The sequence below is a fragment of the Anser brachyrhynchus genome (genome assembly GCF_964034855.1).
Source record: "Anser brachyrhynchus genome assembly, chromosome: 6".
Classification (NCBI taxonomy): Eukaryota; Metazoa; Chordata; class Aves; order Anseriformes; family Anatidae; genus Anser; species Anser brachyrhynchus.
Genome location: NC_137700.1, coordinates 20,299,834 through 20,314,825, shown reverse-complemented (window position 1 = coordinate 20,314,825; position 14,992 = coordinate 20,299,834). Strand labels below are relative to the sequence as shown.

The window sequence follows — 14,992 nt, the reverse complement described above, 5'->3', positions numbered from 1 at the left end:
TTGCAGCTCCTTCCCCTCTTCCTCTGCTCACCCGAAGGGCAGCGATGGTAACCCTGGTCGGTGGAAAGGTTTGTGAGCATACGCGTGTGGCAGCCCTTCAGGATGCCAGGGCTGATTTGCCTTGATGTTGTGCTTGTTTTTGCCCTGTTCTTTGGCTTCCTGAGGACCACTTCTGCAACGCTGAGTCTGCTCTGAGCAGATGTAATCAACCCCCTGTCTTGCCCCATACAGTTACTGCAAATGGAAGAAGCGGCTCAGGGATGTTTCGAGTGCCGAGCCCGGCTTGTGCAGCAAATACTCGAGGTTGGATATCGGCCCTGTGGAGCTGAGCAGGTGAAACCAGCTGAGGCTCGTCCCTGCGGCACTGGATGTGCTCCAGCAGGGACATCAGTCGTGAGAGCAGAAAGGAGCCCACTTTGCGCGTGGATCTGCTGAGCCTCCCACCACCGAATCGTCAGGGATGTCTTGATTTAAGCCAGGAGAAGGACAAGGAGGGTTATTTTCCTGGCTCTGGGGCTGAGCACCTCAAGAGCTCTCTTTGTGGCCAGGCTTTGCTGCTCCAGCTTTGGAGGGCAATCTCTTTTCTGTTCTTATTTCAGCAGGTTGTTCAGGACCGAGTGGTGACAAACGGGTCCCTAAATAACCCTGCCTTCAGCAATGGCATTGCTGTTCCACGGAGAAGAGAAAGAAGTGGTTATAGCAGGGCTTTTCTGCAGCATGTTGCTTGTGTACCCCTGTGGGAGCTGAGCTGGTTCGGAGGGTCCTGAGGAGGGGAAATAAGGAGAGCAACCCCCTTGCCAACAGGCCTGAATTAGCCCCACTGCAAAACCTTTAAAGCTTCACAGATTAAAAGGTGAAAAAACTGCAGGCCTGGACTCCTAGCAAGGGCTGGGGGACGCCGAGCCCCCAGTTTGTATGATGGGGGACTTCTCCACGAAATTAGGCTGCGGAAGTGGAAGTGCGGCATAACAACGGAGCTGGGTTCATTTGTCAAACCCCTCTCTGCTTCTGCACTTAGGGAAGTGAAATAATAATTGGGAGCAAAGCTTAGGTTAATCTGCGCTGAGAACATGGTATTATTAAAAGAAGGGGCATGGGGGGGAAGCACAGAGCTTTGGTGGCTCATTTTATTTTCAGCTTTATCTTTGACGGTCACTGGCACCGGAAAATAACACTTGTCTTCATTGAATGAAGTGATGTGTAAGGAGAAGTCCTTGTCTGGGAAAGAGCTGCTGGTGAGACCCTCGACACCCCTTTCACACCAGTCTCCTCCTTGTGAGAGTTTTGTACCAAACCTCATAGGTGCCAAAGCCCCTGAAAAGGAAATGTGGTGTCAGCTAGCATTGGCGGTGTGAAATTGCCCTCTGTCCTCCTTCTGAGCCCAGCTCCCTGCCGAGATGTCCCCAGACATTTTGGGTTTCCTTCCCCGAGGAGCATGGCCAACATCATGGCCAACATCTCCCTCTTGTTGGCTCTTATGGACATCTGCTTGTTCTAGCGCAGGTCTACGCTGAACATAATCACACCAAAATAATTTTGGCAAGGCCGGGATGTGGTGATGCCACTGAGCCACGGCACAACACGAGAGATGCTTGTGGTTTGGGCTGTGCTCGCACCGAGCTGACGAAGGGATTCCCAGGCACTAGTTAATGAGCCGTGATGCCACGGAACCCCCCGGCAGAATTATAGGGCCATAACTCAGCTGCCACGATTGGGTTCTCCATACACAGGGGCACCTGTCAGGAATTTATTACTAATGTATTTTTATACCAGGCCTCATAATAAGTAAAGAAGGGCTCCAGCTGTCTCTAGTGACTTTTTAATCATCTAAGGATGCGTTCAGCTAAAAGCTCCACACCTGAGGTGACAAATACCCAGCCCGTTGGTGGGAGCCACTTTGCCTGATGTATTTATGGGAGCTGCATGGCTTATTTTGCTGCTTCTCACATTTCTTTGGGAGGAAAAAAAAAAAAAGCTTTCTATTCTTTACAGCTGTAAAGAAAACCTTTCTGGAGTGCAGCAGTGCCTTTCCTGAGTCAGCTGCTTGTCACTTTGCATTTAGTGCATCCCAGGTAGGTGCTCGGGTGCCATGAACGATGATGGTGTTGGATACAGATGTTTTCTGCCTAGATGATGAGAATTCTTTGTATTTTATTTTTTTAAAGTCAGTTAATTTTCTTATGAAAAGAGCAGAAGCCCTGTGGTGCCCAGAGCTGGGGCAGCCTGAGTAAAGCTGCTTTATCAGGCACCCAGGCTGTGAGGGCTCAGGTTTGCCTGCCCAAAAAATGCCCCAGGAAGTCTTGGTTTGCTTTGGGTATGTGCTGGTGTCACTGGGGAGCAGCGTTACTGAATTTTGTTGGAGACAAACTGCTGAAATGGCTCTTCTCAGCATGGATTTGAGCTGGTTTGGAAGGTTGTGTGTGCTGAAGAGAGAGGCAGGTTTGGCTCGTCCTGAGGCTGTTGGCACTGAGAGGTATGGGGACAGAACAAACCCAGGGGAGCCTGGGTTGGTCAGAACAGGAGCTGTAGCAGGCACAGAGCCTCCAGGAAGGTGGCTTTGTCCCTGACAGCTCTTGTGGCTGGGCACAGAGCTAAGCCTGTGAGCTCTGCTGGTTGCACAGCTCAAACCACACGGCATGGTGTCCTACGATGTGGGTGGGATGCAGACCTGCTCGTGGGTCAGGAGCTGCAAGGCACCCGTAGTCCTGTCTTAGTACAATTTGCTTGCCATGGCTCTTGTATTATTCCCTGAGATTGCTGCTGCTGGGGAGATGGGCTGGGTGGAGCTGGGGTGTGACACCGAGCATCTGGACTGATGTCCCTATGGAGGGCGCACACGGTGACAGCATCACTGCCGAGACGTGTAAATCCCTGGGATGCTTTGCCTTGTGAGGTTGATCTTGTCTTGAAATTGGTCTTGGTCTGACCATGTTCTGTTTTTTCCCTGCAGCCCCCCTGATTTTAGAGGTTTAGGATTTGAGAGAGCTGTTGGCAAGCTGACGGCACAGGGAGGTCCTCTGCTGACCCCTTCTCCTGGTGTCTCTGAAGTCCAGGCAAATTGCGCACGTAGAGCCTGCCTGTAGGTTTTACCTCTCCATCAGGCATCGCGGCAGCTCCTGGGAGCTCTGAGAGCTTCCTGCTCAGCCCAGGGGCAGGTTAAGCTCGGTTTTCCTTGGGAACGTCTCTTGATACCTTTTACAGTTTAGTATTTGTCTATGGTGAAGCCTCTTCCTTTCATACTAAATGTGCGCCTATTATATGCATGGCTTATTTCCAGATTCCTAGGGGAAGCTGGAGGCTTGCTTCTTCTGTAGCAGGGAGGAATCTGTCTGCAGCCTCTCTCAAGCTAGGAAGCTTCCAACATTCAGTGACTTCAAACCCAGCACCTCAAGAGCTGTTTTTTTCCTGTGCCTCCTGGTTGATTCGGCTAGAGGCAATGTGTGCAGGTTTCCCTGAGGTGCAGGCTACAGGCATGGGCAAATTCAAGGCCAGAAGAACATTTTGGAAGGACAGTGTAGGTTGCGTGTGTTTGCTTTTTGTTGGTGGTGGTGATGTTTGTTTGGCTTTCGCTAGGGAAGGCGTTTACCTCTGGGTTTTAGAAGCGACCTCCTGCAGTCACCCTGTGGATTCGGGAATCTTCTCCCACTGTCAGCAGTTTTACCATGTCATAAGAGCTTAATTTCCCACTCTAGAGATTGGTTTATTAAACATGCTTGTCACCTCTGGGCATGAGCTTCAGGGGTCCTGCTAAAAGAAGACAAATGTAGGGGGGGAAGAAAATAAAGAACAAACCCAAACCCCAGTAGGTCCCAGATTTCCCCTTTCCCCAAAACATCCTGGTTTATTTGGTTTATTCTGAAGTCAGGGCACTTTGCATCTTTGCCAAGTCCATCCCCACTCTTTGGGATGGAGGTGGGCAGTGCCGCCTTGGTCCAAGGTGCTGCCCTGCTCCTTGCAGCATTCCCGATGGGCTTGCAGGACTGGGGTGCGCTCGTGTCGCTGCCGCGGGTGCGCAGCAGGCAAGGCAGGCAGCACGTCGCCCTTCATCATCTTGATCAAACCTCCTGCCGGGAGCAGCACGGCCTTCAAACGCCAGGTTAAATGAAGCAGGAAGGTTGTTGTTTCGGGAAGGACCAGTGAGTAGTGCTGGGGGGTCCCCAAGGAGGCACTCGGCAGCCCCAGCGCGAGGGACCCGCTGGGAAGCATGGGGCTGGTTGCACTCCCTCCTCGCTCGTCTGAGGGCTTGGGAGATAAATGTCGGATTTGAATGACTAGACTGTGGGCAGCCAGTGGAGAAAATCAATTAAAATACCAAGCGGCTTAGAAACAGGAGCTTTAATTACTACATAGACAGGTCTTAAAAGGTGAAAGAAGGCATTGCCCATGAGCAAGACCTTACCTACCCTTGTGGTTTTTATCCCAGTGGTCTCAGGACATCTCTGGGGCATGTTGTCTGCGGGCACATGAAGAACAGCCAGCCAGACCTCCATTGCTCTGGACAAGGGCTTGCATCCCGTGCCATGCAGGGTGAGCCGTGGGTGTCTGGGCTCACCTCTGGACATCCTCCTGTGTGACTGCAGAGAGGGATGAAGGCTGCATGAGCCGCGGGGGGCTTGGTGAGGCTCTGGTGGTGACCACGTCTCCTCCCCTGTCACAGCACGCCAACGCAATTTGCAGTGCTATTGCACAACGAAACCAGCATGCTAATAATACCCTGAGTGTGGAAAGCAGAGAACAAAGCATCGATGAAACTACTGCAGGCTTTCCAGAAGCCTGTCCACATCGGTGCCATGCACAGGGTGAAATAAAGCTTGGCGGGAGCCAGCCAGGGGATGCTCTTTCTTCTCCCACCCTGGTGGAAGAGGTTCAGGACGCAAGGATGCTCTGCAGGACGTGCTGCTGTCTGCCAAGGGAACAAACCAGACTATTTTTATGTTTTTATGTAACTTGGGGGGAAGAGAAGGGAAAGATAAGCCCTGCTCTGTATCAAAAGCTTGGACGCACCAACTTCCAGCTCTTCTTTCCAGGGGCTCCCAGCAAGTGATTCCAAATCTTCCTGTAAATCTCCACTCTACTGCCGCCCCAAAAGAAGGCGGGAGGATTTGGGATTTAAACCCCTGTTGTTCAGAGGAAAATTAAAAAAAGGGATCTGCCTGGAAAAAGTGGAGGAGGCGTCCCCTGCCTGCAGGGAGGAAGAGATTTAAAAATATTCCCCGTTGACAGCGAGATGAGTTATTGCAGTCCCTAAGCTGCTGGGATGGGGCCGAGCTAAGAGCCTGTGCCGTGCAGTGGGGGAGTTACTGGGGCTGTGGCGAAGCCAGACTGGGGGAGCTGGAAGGGATGAGTGCTTTTGTCTGCTAAATGCTGTGCTGTCAGCTCTCGCTGCTCTTGAGAGAGCCTTGCAGCATCTGGTGGTGTTTCCTGCGATGAGCCGCGCGGCTCTGCGATGCTCCCTGCTTTCGCTTTTCCTTTCTGAAGAAAGTTTCTAGGCTTGAGGCTGCCAAAAACATCCTGGAGGCAACAAGCTGAGCTCACCCCAGGGCTTAGAAACTGGAAGGAGGAGCAGTGAGAACCCATTCTTTAAAGAAAATCTTAAATAAAGTGCTTTATTTTGGGGAGGGGGGGAAAGATACATTGTTTCTGTAGGGCTGGTGCCACCGTGGGGCAGTGGGGATAGGACAGAGCCCCCTCCTGGGTCTGTTATCGGGATTTTGGGGTGTGTAATGCCACAGGTGGCAGGAAGGACCCACTCGTGGCCGTGGGCTGTCTCTCTTGCATTTTGGTGCTCTCCTTTGGGGTCAAGCTGCCATGGGATGGCCGTTGGGACCGGCTGCTCGTCGGGCCCAGGACGTGGGCGTGATGCACAAACGCTGGCTAATGGCGCTTCCCTCAAGCCGAAGCCAAGAGATGACATTGCAGAAACAGTCTAGGTCAAAATAAATTGCTTTCTGGCATTCTGAGATTATCTAAACCCTTCCTTTTCCCAGGATGAAAAGGAACAAAGACTCTGCTCTGCTCCGGAAAGAGCCTGGGATACCATTTCTGTGAGCCACGAGAGCCTATTAGGGGAGAGGGTAAACAAAGAGATTTGGGGTTAATTTGCTCAGGAGGGGGAACGAGGGAAGAACAAGATGCTGTTTTTTAAAGCCTGCCACTTCTCCTGTCAATAACAGCAGGCTGCTGGTTGGGGCTGTCGCAGGCAGCGGTGTCTTTTCAGCATATTGACGGGCAGCCCTCGGTGGTTTCTCTAACTGCACATCGATTTCACATGGACTCACTTCCAGCCCAGCGGCTGCCCCCCTGATTGAAGCGGTGGCAGCGCTGCTGTGTCACCTCGAGCCCACCCTGGCCACCTCTTGAGGCTGTCCCTTGGTTTTTTCCCCCTACACGAGGTGCCCTGGGGCTTTTTCCCACCCCGAGGCTGTGCTGATGCTGCATTCCCCGCTCGCCCTCCCTCGCATCTTCTGCTGCTCCTGCCGTCTGCTCGGCAGCAGATGCCTCTGCACCTTCTGAGGCAGAGGATGCTGGGTGTTTTCGGAGCTGGCAGGCTCCCAGCCCTCCCCAAACCCCCCTGTCCTGGGAGGATACGTCTGTTTGCAGCACTTGAGCTGCTGGCAGCTGTCGGTACCGCTGGTAGTGGGACCAGTCCCAGCTGCCAGTGCTGACCCCATCCTCGGCACCCAGTGCTCTTCTGTGGGGTGGCTGCTGCTTTTGGAAGGATGAAGGCATGCCTGGGGGAAAAAATGATGAGGAAACCTAGATTTAAGAAACAAAAAGCTCTATTTCTTTGCTTAAATGACCACGTGCTTAAGCCCTTTTCACAGAAGGCGTTAGGTTGGAAGGGACCTCTGGAGGTCATCTGGTCATCGCTCCCTTCTTGCTACACCGACGTCTCCTCTGGGTTAGGTGTGCATGGCCAAGGAAGGTCTGCTCCAGAGCCGCGTGCTGAGCCTCCACAGCTGGGGATTTTCCTCTAAAGTCTCTTAATATCCTCATTTCCTCGTTCCTCTTGCAGACAGGTATCCCTGAAGCTTCCCCAGCTTTGTTCTAGCACAGAGAACTTTGCTTGGGAGGGCTCCGAAGTGAGAGGTGCATACAGGGAGAAAATCAAATATATTCGTTTTTTTGAAATATTATGGGTTTCAAGTGCTTGAAAGTAGGCTATAGTGGAAACTCTTCATTTCAAAATGCATGGAGTTCCACGTTGATGCCGTCTGCAGAGAGCTGTGGTATGAAGGGAGAGTTTCGTGCTCTGAGCTTCCTGGGGATGGACAGAATTAAGTGTCTCTTTTCTCCCTGAGCTCACTTTGGTGAGCTCTTCCTCCTGCTTGGGAAATAAAGATAGATCTGCAGCTGAAAGATAAATCCTAAGGCTTTTAGTAAAATTGTTTCCTGCTGGGGGCCTGGCAAGAGCAGCTCAGGGGGCTGCTGAAAACAAAACCCTGCTGGGGGACTAAATCTGAAAGGCACCTGGCTGGGCATCGAGAGCATCCTGGTCCTCACCCTGAGTAAGAGAGAGAACTTCTCTAGAAAACATTGGTGTGGGCCAGGAGCATTAAAGTGGAACTCTAAGCCAACTAACAGCCATGTAATTACAACCCGTCCCCTCCTCCTTGCTGCTGGCTTCACCGTGTAATTTCCTTTTAATTTTTGCTTAATAGGCATGCGTGAGAGATGAGCGGCTCGGCGTGTCGCTTGCCCTCGTGGTGTTGTTGGCTGGAAGCAAAGGAAGCCCCGGCTGTGCTCCATCCATCCCCGGCTCCAGCAGGGTGCTGCAGCCCACCGGAGCTCTGATGCGAAATCTCTCCCAGCCACGCTGTGCTATCCCAGTTCCAAGGTGTGTCAGAATGGGAGGCTTTCACGAGCATTAAATTAAACCAGTACGTGGGCTCTGCTTCGGTTCCCAGGCATGCACGTCGTATCACTGCGCCGCTCTGTGTGCTGTCTGATAGCAGCAGCACCCGCTGGCTAGGCTTGGCCTGCAGGACAATATGCAAAATTTTTCTTTTAAAAATCAGAAAAATAAAAAGCAGGAGACTGGTAAATGCAATTTCGGATGTCTTGGCCTCTTTAGTCCCTCTGACTCCCTGGCTGACATGCAATTAATTCTGCAGAGAACCCCCCAAAATGTCTAATTGAGTTGTTTTCCCCTGGAAATCGCAGGAAATGAGGGCTGAGAGCTGCTCTGGTCACAGGCTCAGCAGCTTCACCCATGTTTTCTGATGGGTCCCACAGCTTGACTTACCTTGGAGCCAGCAGCAAGACCCAGAGAAGGGCTGTGGAGGTGCATGAGGAAACTAAAGAAAGGTGGAAGGCCCTTCTGTGGACATCCCTTTAGGGTGGACAGATTTGGAGCTGGGCAGGTGATGTTCCCACCAAGTGGGGAGGCTTGATGGGTGCTCAGCTCCGTGCACAGCAGCTCCCAAGGAGAGCAGCGGAGCGCAGGGTTTGCGCACCAAGCATCTGAAGCATCCTCCCCACCGCGGCACCCTTTGCAGAGCCTTTCCCCCAGTGCACTTGCAAGGTAATTAGATAACTGCCACAAGCAGATACGTGCGCTTAATAAGCATGCTAATTGGTATTGACCAACATGTGGCAGGCACTTTGTCAAGTGCCAATTAGAAGTGCCTAAGAAGCGCTCGAGAAACGAGTGGCCAGTGATTAGACCTCAGGGTGGGGGATGTGCATGCTGCTGGATAACCAGGACAAGAACCACCTGGCTCCAAAAAAAAAAAAGCTTTTCCTACCCAAAAGAGCACGTGTGGACTAGGCACCATGCTGCTAGGAAGCTGCTGCCCAAGTTTGCAGGCATTTGGCTGTGGGTGCCCAGCATCCCAAGGCTGATTCCTGCTGCACGTCGGCAGCAGCCTCCCCAGAGTGGCTCCGATGTTCTCATTTGCCTGGCTTGCTTTATTTATTGCCACCGTTAATTAATTTTTTTTGGATAGGAAGGACAAGTCCCCTGAGACCGTCTGCGTGCTGGAGACCATTACTGCATTGGTGTCTGAAAGCTCCAGCACACAAAAAGCCCCGGCTGCTGTCAGCTGGGTGCAATTAATTAACTGGCCCTGCTCAGGAACTGCAGCCCCGTGTGGCTGTGTTGTAGTGGCTCTGGTCTGTGTGGCACCAGGACACCTGAAAAAGGGGCTCGGCTCAGAGGCACGGGGCTGCTAGGACCCCCAAGCTACACCAGGTGCACCAATTGCTCCCCAAAAGGGGGCTAGGGTTAGGGTTACGTGTGACACCCCTGTATGTGTCCTCCAGGTGCGAGCAGGTCGATCTGAGCCCAAACTCAGCCTCTGCATCCTTTTTTATTGCAGCAGAGGAGAGCAACTCTTGTTTTCCCCAGTCTGTGCCACTGGCTTGGTGCACACGCTCGGTCCTGGAGTGAAATGGTGAGCCCCAAGGTGCGGGGCCGTTTGGTTTTGTGTGCCATCAGGAGCCCATTGCTCAGTAGTGCGGTGACATAATCTCACTCATATTTATTTTTGTGTATATATCTAAAATATATATACGAACATGTATGTGTAGACAGATGCACTACTGAAGATGCAAAATCCTAACTCCTGGAAGGACAAAACCCCTTTCCTCCAGGCTTTTTTTTAGACCTGAGAAAAGAAAGGAGCACGTGGGGATGTTGATGCAGGTCTGTGACATGGGGCTCCTGTCCCCACCCCGTGACAAATCCAGCCCCAGGAGCATAGGGTTTCAGCAGGTGACTCCTGTGGTCCTCTCATGTCACATTTGCTGCACCAGGTGAGGACTTCACAGCAGGACAAAGCGAACGGGATGAGGACAACGCCGCCTGTAACCTGTTTTATTCTCTCTCCAAGGTGCTCTGGGAGGGTCCAAGGCTTTGCCCGCAGTGATGCCCCCCAGTGACTGCCAAGTCAAGCAGGTTCCCTGAGCCCACCTCTACTTCCAACCTCCCCACCTAGCAGGGCATCGGCCGAAAAATCCAGGCGCCAGGAGGAGCAGGAAGGGCTCCAGCCCCGTTAACCTTCAGGAGGTGAGTTGTGCCTCGTCCCCACCCCATCGCTCGCGGTGCCCAGCCTCCCCAAAGCACTGCTCGCTGTTATTGCTCCTTCCCTCCCTGGGATATACAGAGTGGGAAAAGAAAAGCCCCAGCAAATTAGGCAGAGCAGTTTATCTGACAGGCCAGCGCTCTCCAGAATAAAGGAACAAACAGAGTTTGTCTTGTGGCCAGGGTGACACTGTGCCACAAAAGAAGAGCAGGGAGAAGTTAATTAAACTGTAAAGAAGCCATTTGTTAGAGGAGGAAAGTAAGACATGGCTGTTCTTCAATACTGCAGGAAGGTTCATTATAGAGGGAAAACATTCTTCAGCAGTTAATAAACTATTTTCTACAGCATAGCTTTGAGAAATGGTTGAGAGAGTGTCCATGGCTCATTTTAATGTGGAGTTTTGCAAGGTGTCCATGGTCCGTTGGCTCAAATGGTGTAGAAAAGGGCTGTCCCCGAGAACTGGGGAGCTTGGCGGGTGGGTAGCGGCGTGCAGAGCCCCTGCTGCCTCATTTTTGCTTTGCCCCACATGCACAACTGCCACGAGGTATCGGTCATGCTCCCGGCTGTGGGGTGGGAGCAATTTTGGGGTGAGCTTTTTACTGGCTGGAGCACAACTGGGATGCTTCTTCCAGATGTGCTGGCAAGGACAGCCTTGGCTTGTGGAGGGCTGACACTTGAGAGTCTTCCTTGCCACTGGATACATATATGTACATATTTAAAAACCACAGCCAAACATGATTTGGGGTGACACACTTTCCCATTTTTTGGGGAGGATGTTGCCTCGAGAAGAAGCTCGTGTGCTTGCTGACACCCTGGAGCATCAATCCGGCTGCAGCTCCCTGAATCTGGAGAGCAATGTGATGCTCCAGTGGGCTGGTGATTAAAACGGCTCTGCAGCTACCGTGCTACCCCAACATCACGTTGCCCCAGTTCTCCTCTGTGACATAAATCATATTTTGGGAGATGTCACCAGCAGAGTCCCAAGGGAGCCTGTGCTGGCACCTTGCTATCTGGTATCCTCAGAAAGGGCCTGGCTGCAGGTCCGGGGAAGAAATGAAATAACAGCATGTGCTGGCAACACTGAGTTAATACCAAAAAGATTAAAATACAGCCAACCTCCAAGAACGGGAAGAGGACCTTCTGATTCTTAGTGACTGGGTAATAAAAGGGCGGATGAAATTCAAGGCTGCTAAATGAAAAACAATGCACAGGGGGAAAATCATTCTAACTTCGCACATAGAGCAGTGGGCTCTGAACTGGCTGTTGCTGCTTGGGGAAGAGATCTTGGAGTTATGCTGGAAATATCTATCAAAGTGACAATTCGTGCTCTGTGGTAGTCCAAAAAAACCAAACATAATGATAGGAGTTACGGGGAGATAAGAGAGTGAAATGGGGAATGCTACTCTGCTGCTTAATGAATGTCTTAAGTAATTTGTGAGTGGGTCCTGCCTTCTCAGCCCCAAAAACAGATGGGGAGAAGCCTAGAAAATCAGCCACTGATGGCCGGGGTTGACTTAAGTTAAGGATGAGTATGAAATCACGTATATCGTGGAGCTGAAGAATTGGTGATGATAGCTCAGCTGAAGAAGCACACAGTGCTGGGAGTAGGGACGAGTGAGAGAGGCTACCAAGAGGCAAGAGAAACAAAATCTTTCTTGGACGCAATATCCCTCAGCCCTGGGAGGTGACATGTCGGATCTCGGCCCAGTCCAGCTGACGGAAAGAATCTGCCCGGCATCGCCCTTTACAGCCAGCAGACAGCCTGAGATTCACTGCCACCACTTACCAAGGAATAATGAAACATTTCCGGAGACAGCAGTAAATCTCTCCTGCCACGACACTTACCAGCACCTCTTCGATCTGGGAAAAAGGTTTTTAAAACTCAGCAAAGTGGGAGTTATGATGCTGCCGTGCCCATCGCGGCTGTTTTTGGGGTGAGTGGTTTGATGGGGCCCAAAAATGGGTGCTGGAGGTAAGGTCGAGGTCTGGATGCAGACCTCGAGGTCGTGGCTGTCCCCAGTGATCATCAAATCTCCAGGCTCAAAGGGACGATGCTCGTTTCTCCCGTCCTTGGGGCTGCAATGAGCACAAGTCCTAAGAAAGTCTGAATAATAGGGGGATCCGAATAGTCATGTTGAGAGAGGTCGTTGGGTTGGAAGGATGCTCAGGAGAGGAGAAGAGCTGGATGAGAGCCTTGGGATGGCCACCCTGGGACGAAATGGCCTTAGTATGTCCTGGTTGGAAGCATGGCAGAGGGCTGATGATCATCACCGTATTATACTGAAGCCCAGCAGAGCCTGGACAATAAAATTTCAGTCCCCTAGCAGCACAAGAGGAGGGGGGGAAACATGCAGTGAGGAGCAGTGGGGGAGAAGGGGACATCAGATGGCAGCAATCAACAGAAAAGCTCAACTTAATGGGATCAGCCCTTGTTTTGTTCCTATTATCAGCACCTCAGGAGCATGCCTTGTCTAATTAAATCCTCTGGTCTCCAAAGCACCCAGCTGAGGTCTGTGTCCCAGCAGCAACTGCTTGTGTTAGTGCTCGCAGGTCGGGGGCAGGCAGAGGAACGTGGGGTTCCCTGTGCAGCCACTCTTGGCCCGATAGCTTTCTATAAGCCTTGTTTCAACTAGTTTGGCTCTCCTTTGGTGGATTTCAATATCTTAAGGCTGAGGACTTCTCTTCTGGATGTTGTTGTGCCATTATTTTTGTTTGCTTTTGTGATGCATTTGATGCATGGTCTGCTCGAGCTGTAGAGGCTGGGAATGGTTATTTCTAGAAGAGGTCTTAATCCTGCTTTGGAAAGAGCAGCCTCTTCCACAAAGTGCTCTCATCTTCCAAAATCCTCGTGTATCCTGAACACATCCAAGTGTACCGTGCAATTTTCCTGCTGGCGTGCTGGAGCCAAGCCTGGGTCTCCATGCTGCTGCGTGGCCCTGAATGTGCTGGCTTGGGAGGAAAAGCATTTCCTTTGGTCTCTGTCCATGGTTTGCTAGGCCTTTTGAGCAAGGCAGGAAGAAAAGGAGAACTCAATTTATGCTCTCAGTCTCACTCAGCAGTTTATATGCCTTTGGTAAAGTTGTGATTATTATCAAGGCTATCAAAGCCTCCAGAGTCTGAAAATCAAGGTGAAAGCTTGCTTTCATGGATTATTTCCAGTCACTTTTCTTCTGGCTCTGCTAAAAATAGCACAGGAATGGCTTTCTTAGAGCTTTCCTATTCCCTCCTGGCCGGAACGGAGAAGGTCAGGAGCCTGAAAGTGAAAAAATAGTTGGGGGGAACGAGTCACAGCAAACTTCTCATGTGCAGGGCTGCGGATGAAATTGCTCACTGTTTTTCCTTTGATCTGAACCTGATTAACTTTCCCCTGCCTCCTTGCAGCTCGTTCGTGCTCCTAAGGCTTTGTTTTCCAGGCTTAGCACGAAGGAAATTTTTGGACTTATGGGGTGTTTGGGTCCGTCTGGAGCAGCAAACTTGCATTTTCATCCATTTTCCTTTGGAAAGCTAATTGGGAACATGCCCCGAGCTAGAAGTTGGTCTGACAACTTCTCTCTCTGTGTTTTAGCACCCTGATCCCAAACCCGAGGGTGACAGGGCGTCACACCTTGGTGTCATGATATATCTGCTTGGTTTGCAGGTGAGACCTCCCCATGCTGGCCCTGGCACAGGCATGGACCCAGGTTGCTCTGAATCCTCTGGCAACGTAAAGCTCTTCAGCTGCACTGATGATGCCTGACTTGCTAGGCTTAGACAGGCTTTATGTGAGGAAAAGGCTTTTTTTTAGGTGCTACGTTGTATTTTGTTATATACAATAGCTTTGCCTTGCAAGAGATCTGGGTTTTGTTAATTACTGGCTTTGTGTCTAAATTTGACTCTGGCTTGTTGTACCTTTATTGTCTGAAGTGTTTCCACATGATCTAACATGAGATAGCTGTTCCACATGAGATTACAGCGTTATCTTGAAGTACGTGTACAGCCAGGAGAGGAGAACTCTTTTTAGGGCACGTGGAAATGGCAAAATAATAGTTTCTTCCCAGAAAGAAAAAAATAAAAGGAAAAATAAGAAGCCTGGTCCTAACCAGGAGAGGGAAGGCATTGCAGCTGAAAATACAGATTTTACCCTGTACAGAACTCAGTCAGCTGCAGGTCCTTGAGTTGTGATGCCTTTAAACAAGGGGATAATGCTGTTTTTTCTCAGCTGGCTGGTCTTCATCCATGGAAGAACCTCCTTTCTTCTCGTCTCCTTAACTAGACGATCTGCAATGAACCTAGGGCCCAATTCAGATGTGTGTGCTCACATCTCAGGAGCATAAAGCAATCCAGAGATGTCAGTGGGATTGTCATGGGCCTGCATTTACCGATGGCCTCACAGTGGTTTTCAGCCTGGGCTCCATCCATTGCCCCGAAGTGGTGTCTGAGCAGCTCGTGCGAGCTGATGTTAACCCCCAGATCAGCTCAAGTGGTCACTGGGCTGCTTGTTATAAATAATAAAAAGAAATAATTGGGGTAATAAATAACAAAACCACAAGGAGCGAACCTCGAGTACCTCCGTTTGTGCACAAGGGCCCTCTTTTGCATGCAGAAATGGGGATCTGCCTCTCCCTAACCCCAGAGTTTTATGGGTGTGATGGGTTTAGGTTCATTTTCCCTTGCTCACATCTCTCTGGAGCTGTTCGCAACCTGTGTGTGCCATAGCCAGGAGAGCTGGCAGCATTTGACCCACTCTAAATCCATTGACAAAGCTTTAAGAGAAAGAGGAAAAAAATACAAAAACAACAAACTGATGCTTTTTGTTCCAGAAACTTTTCTGCCACCAATTAAGTACAGAATTGAATATGACCAGCCAGGTAGAAAAATGAAATAAAGAAGGGGTTTGCTTGCTGTTGCTGCTTTCTTCTGCATTTTTCTCCTGGTGCAGGCGGGCTGCCAGCGCTGATGTGTTGCTGGCTGTGTCAGCAAGGGTCAGG

The 14,992-nt window shown here is 50.9% G+C and overlaps 1 long non-coding RNA gene across 1 annotated transcript in view; it reads left to right on the top strand.

Moving 5' to 3' along the window:
- Positions 1-13,637, top strand: part of LOC308197226 — a 126,890-nt gene extending 113,253 nt beyond the window's left edge. The window contains exons 30-32 of the long non-coding RNA XR_013952688.1: positions 7,662-7,837; positions 9,834-10,009; positions 10,658-13,637. This is a non-coding gene — a long non-coding RNA (uncharacterized lncRNA). The remainder of the gene's footprint in view (positions 1-7,661; positions 7,838-9,833; positions 10,010-10,657) is intronic.
- The last annotated feature ends 1,355 nt before the right edge of the window (positions 13,638-14,992 follow it).